This window comes from Phaethon lepturus, unplaced genomic scaffold (genome assembly GCF_000687285.1).
Source record: "Phaethon lepturus isolate BGI_N335 unplaced genomic scaffold, ASM68728v1 scaffold19908, whole genome shotgun sequence".
NCBI classification, from domain to species: domain Eukaryota; kingdom Metazoa; phylum Chordata; class Aves; order Phaethontiformes; family Phaethontidae; genus Phaethon; species Phaethon lepturus.
Window position 1 is genome coordinate 75,788 of NW_010557140.1, and position 6,000 is coordinate 81,787.

The following is a 6,000-nucleotide window of genomic DNA, read 5'->3' on the forward strand; positions in this document are numbered from 1 at the left end:
CACAAGTCTCTTTTCTGTAAGAAAACATGTACATTGAAATCATTCATGCTTCATAAAAGGGGCAGGAAAAAAGCATACAAGGCAGTAACTTGAGCAAAAACAGAGTTAACAGTTTACGCTCCAAAAGCTTATAACGATGCTATGTGATAATATACTCCAAATTATAACCTTTCATGCAAAGAGACAGAACAACTGTTACCTCTTGACAGACGGCACTTCTGCAGAAGGCAGCAGTGTCTAATCCCACTATCAAAATTAAACTACAAATCTTTCATAAAAGGCATGAGTCTGTACAGGATTATAAAAATAAACTGTCCTAATTACTTCAGGGGGACTGGTTTGGTCCATAATTCTTCCAGGATTTGGAAGGAAAAGCAGGAAAGAGCTTGAGTTAATATTTAGTACTTCACCTTGTGGTCTTCACCTTATGGAAAATGAATTACTAGCAGGTATACACACTCAAATTTATCTGATATTTTTGTACACACAGAAACTCAGAATCGAAGTGCTGAATTCAATAGCAACTGTTACACTTAAGAAAAGAAAAAATCATTATTGAATAAATGTGTCTGTTAGCAGGTAAATTAGGAATAAGAAAGAATCCATGAGTGTATACCCCACACTGACATGTCCAGACGTTAACTACCAAGACATTCTCAAACCAACTTTGAAACTGGCAAGCCTGTTAATACTTCTTCTCCTTTGGTACCTGAAGTTCTCATCAGACAACGTAGCAAGACAATTTGGGCTCTTTATCTAGCCGGATTAATGTTGTGCCTAGCACTTTTGGGGAAAAAAGACAAAGCTGCATGCCTGCTCCTGAGGCTGGCTGCAGGTTTCACTACTTTGAGCCACTTGTACAACTGGAGTGACCATGAATTTCTGAGACACTGTGAACAAGCTACCATCATGTCTCCTGTGATGAGAAGGATAATTTAGAACAGCTTCACTCTCAACCTGTGCAATTCTAGATGTGTAAAAGGTATCAATCATACAGAGTCTGAATAGCTGGTGCTGATTTTGACCAGAACAACTCCCTGAATCTTGCTTTCTCCACAGTCTTACTGCAATGTTTTCAACCCAAGTAGAACTCAGACTAAGGATTTAAAATTAAAGTAAGAAAAGTGAATAGAGGTGTTTTGGAAAATATACATTTAAGTCTTTATAGGAACTCATCTGTCTGATGGAAGAAGTACAGGAAAGGATTCAATACACGGCACCTTCCTCTTGGATCAGCAGGGGATACCTCCATGGATTGCTGTGGATGCTACAGTGTTAGAAGAGATCTGTTGATATAAGTGAGTTACCTTCACTCAGAATTCAAAAGTATGTTCTGATACTAAAGATTTCTGGTCCTTCCTGATAAAAATCTAGTTACTAAATTTTGTATGAGGTAATCGTATTTCCCCCTACTGCATATCTATTCGATTAGATTTTGTTCGATCTTTGCTGTGAGCAAAAGCATTCTTTTCACTTCCTACCTAAGTTTTGGTGCATAGGTGCAGAACACATCTAAACTTCTGGTGCAACTCACTCAGAGTCAACTACATTTTAACTGGAAAAAGAGGTAGTTGCTGTATATCTGGTAATTCTTGTAATCATCGGAAGAAGGAAGAGGAAGGGAAGTGAATGAGAAGAGTGATACGTTACCCACAGTCACTTTCTTTAAGATCCTAACTTGCAAAATGAAACAAAATAACACACTGAAAAGATAAAAATTTTTGTCAACTCTAGCAATTTTCCGCCGTATAACCTAATGCAGAGGGTGTATTTCTTTCCTCTTATTTGTGCAAGACAAAAGAAACCATTTCAATCACCGAAGATTGTTGTGTACAAAAATCACATCCTGATAAACCCAGTCAGTAAACACTTTTCTAGGTTAATATCTTACAGTTAGAATTTTAGCCAATGCTTTTGGTTTTATTTGTTCAAAGTGTATCTTGTACTTTTTCACTGCACCTATTATATATTTCTTCACTTGAACACCTGTTGAACTAAACTTGTCTTGCCAGAATATTTTAATTATGCAATCTGTGTTCTGTCAATAGCAAGCACTTGGGTAGAATTTCTTATATACCTTTCAACATACCCAGCAGACAATTAAGAACTCCGTGTACAGAAATATTTGTCAACTGAAATGTTAGTGAGACAAGTTTAATCAAGTGATCTTGACTAGCTTTTAGCAAAGAATCACAATATTTTTATCATCAGTTTACCACTTCAAAATACCACTTTAAATGCTATTTCTTAGAAATTTTTATTGACCCAGTCATTCACAAAATCTGCAATACATGCCTGACTTGCATAATACTTCAGGCAAAAGTTCCGTTAATACTTTAACACTTTAATTTCATGGGTAGCATAATGAATGCCAAATTTATCTCCAGCTTTTAAGAAAATTCGGTTTTGCAAGGAAAATCCTAACCCATTGAAGCCGACACAAGTTCACTGTTGACTTCAATGGGATTAACATTTCCCTGTATTTGTATACATGCATTCTCTCTATTTAGTGTTGAGTATTCCAGTTATACGTGTGCTGTACACACAGATAATATACAGAATAAGTCTAATTAAGAGAAAAGTCTGTGACTTTTTTTTTCTTGGTGTTTGCTGACTGGTACTATGAATGTAGATATTTAGACAAGCATTGTGCAGAACCACCTGCAATTCTGTAATGATAGAATGGTGAGATATTTGTGCAGTGCAAAGTGCCACCTGTCACTTACTTTTAAACTGACCAATATATGCAGGTTTCATCAGAGAAAGGAAAAAACACCATCTGTGCAACAAAATTTGCAAAGTACCTGAACAGCAGTAATAAAATTCTTCAGATAACCACCACTTTCAGAGTGATGACACCTTTTTCAGGAAGGAGTGCAGGGCTATTAAACTCCTACACAAATGGGGAAACCCATTACTTTCCTTTGGAGGCTGCTGTGTTGGCAGCCCTATTGCGTAGGCATACTGCTGCGGATTGTAGCTGTTGTATGAAACTCCACAAAATGCTTTTGATCCATTTTATCTTGCAACTTAGCAAAGAAATGTTGCAATAAGAAACACCAACAAAGATCTGAAAAACTTAAGCTCTGGATTACCATATTGTGTTCTCCTGCCATTCAATGTGTCAGACAAAGGCAGTGGTGTTCAAAGTAGAAAAAGAAAAAGAAAAAAGAAACTGGTCACAGAAAGTGCAGAGCACAGAGTAAATAATATTCCTCCACATCCCTACTCTTTCATAGATTTGTTGTTAAAAGAGTTGCAGCAATTAGGCTTTTGTTAATTACCAGCTGTTGAAACAGATGTGTTGACTGTCCTTATTAGCCAACAGCTGGGACAGGAGAACAATTGATGCTCTCTAAAACCAACAGCCAGCTGCTTTGCAGTAATTATCTCCTATTGATAATACAGGTGATAAAGGCAGCAAAAAGGTTATGAGCTTCAATACCAATGCACTGTTATTGAACATCACCGGAATTTATGGTTAAGTTTAGAAAATGAGTAGAATAGTAAGGTGCTACGTCGGCTGCCTATATGCATTGTATCACAGTCAAGCTATATGCAAATAATAGGGGAAATACAACCAGAAAAAAAAAACCCCACAATTTTTTTTTAACCCTCTTACTGTATTTCAAATGTCTTGCTGATCTTTAAGGAATGCTTTCTCTTTCAGGTGACTATGACGATGTCATTCATCATTAACTCAGCTTCCCCATATGTCTTTCCTTGCATTCAATTTTACCATAAATTACTTTTTGGAATGTGCAGATGGTTATTCCTACCTGTTGGGAAATTTTATTATACAATATGTAATAAGATATTATAAACAAATGATTAAAGAACGGGGGCTGTCCCTCTAGAGTTAGGTTCTAGTCTCAGGCATGCCATCAATTCTTAAGGAAATCCACTTCACTTCTTGGAATTCAGTTTCCCTAGCGCTAAAATGGGAGAACTATGTTTATCTTGATCGATCACTTTGTGATTGATGACTTTAATACACTATTTAAATGCAAAGTAATGCTTGCATAATACATTGCTGTAACGGGGAAAAAAATGCATGCTTTTCTAGTATTGATATACGTCAAAGGTTATAAAATGAATAGTTATTTTAGAAGCATGTGGCCAGACTTTCACAAATGGGAGCCACAAGTGTAACTGCTAATATCTAAATGGAAAATATCAACATAGGTAGTTGGATGGTTTGTACTTGCGTTTGCTCCTGCTTTGATTTATATTTTCTCATCTCCATACCCTATTAAAGTGCATTAAAAGAGAAGTAAAGCAGAGATTTTAAACCATTTCTATTAGCTGCTCAGTTCATCTCAAGCCAACAAAAGACATGTCTACAAGAATCTACAACCATGTCTATTCACTAATTAGTCTGCACTTAAAGACACTGCCTTACTGAAAACAAGGATTAAGGCTGGTTGAATACTCTCCCTTTCATAGACCTCCCTTATGTCTCTGTTGGGTCATCATAAGCAGCTTGTTCTCTGAGCTTTAAGTAGGGAAGCTGGACAATCAGTTCTGGGCTCATCAGTAGGCACTGGGGCAATTAATAGGAGCGACCAACACTTTTAAGGGACATGTAAAGAAATAAACTAGCTTAAAAGTTTCAACACCAGGGATGGGTAAAAATGTATCATATTCCCATGGCAGCTATGTTTTAAGGAAGATACACTGCAGGATACATTTTTTTTTTTTCGAAATAAAGTAAACCAATGTACTTCTCTGTCCCCACTTCATATCCAAAAGAAAAACACCATATCATTAGAGCAAGAAAATTGACATGGATCCTTGTACACACATCCTCACATCTAGTAACAGGAATCCACAGCACGCTATAAAAGAAACTGAGAACTTGACCCTAGTTGCCAGCTTTCTACTTTTGGAAGAATGTTAAAACAGACGGGAAAAAGGAAGGAGAAGGAATGGTTTTAAAGCAATGGCTTTTCATTCAGTTTCCATTCTTTCCTTATTTCTCCAGCTGCTTCTCTCTACCCTTGCAGTGTTTTCAGGCCGTTACACTGTGTTTTCCCTCGGAAGACAAAACTTGGCTCTTTGCCTTTTGTTTGTCATCCATGAATAAGTTGGGGGGGGCGGGGTTGGGGAGAGGGGGAAACTGGTTTAGTTTTGGTCTCGCTCTGCTTTGGTCTACCAATGGACAGTTAACGTTTAGACTGTGCCAACGAGGAACTAATTTGAGAAACGGACGGTACAGGGCTCTTCTGCCTTAGGAAGAGGTCTGAAGAAAGGTTTGTATCCAATGTGGAAAGACACTAACTAAATTCAGGACAGGACTCAGGAAATTCTCCAGAGCTGGTGTTCTGCATGGGTTTCCATGGCAGAAACTACCACAAAGCAAGCAGGAACTTGAAGCCCTGAAGAAGAAAATGACAGCGAACACTGTTTCACCTCGGCCAAGACATAAGCTAGGAAACTTTCAAACTGCAGGGCCTCTGCTGCCTAAATCCTGCAGTTGGGATGACCAGGTCACAACTGGAAGCGTACCTCTGCAGAGTCAACCACCAGCACCTACTCTAAAAGCAGAAAAGCGCCCTGGGGTGTGTACTACGTGGCCACTTGCATGCTGTCAGAGAGCTGAAAGCACCTGGACTTTGGTCTCACATCTTGCAACAGTCACAGCCTGGTAACACACAGCTTCACCAGACTCACCATCTCATTACAGCAACACTTCCCAGCTGAAAAACAGATCCAGGAAGACCTGAATTAACACATGAATCGGACTCATTCCATCTGCTGAGCCCCTCGTGAACCTCTGCTGCACCAGGGCCACAGCAAACCTGTCACAGTGAATTTAATCCGATATATTTCAATGTCTTGGTATCTACCTTGCTAACAAAATCGACTGTACGTAACCTGCAGCCAACACACAGCGCGTTTCACTTTGTGTTTTGTTTTCAAATAAAACATCTAGAGACGGCACAGGCCAGTTCCCTGAGAATATTTAAACTTGAAGATTGCTGCCCGAAACAAAACTTT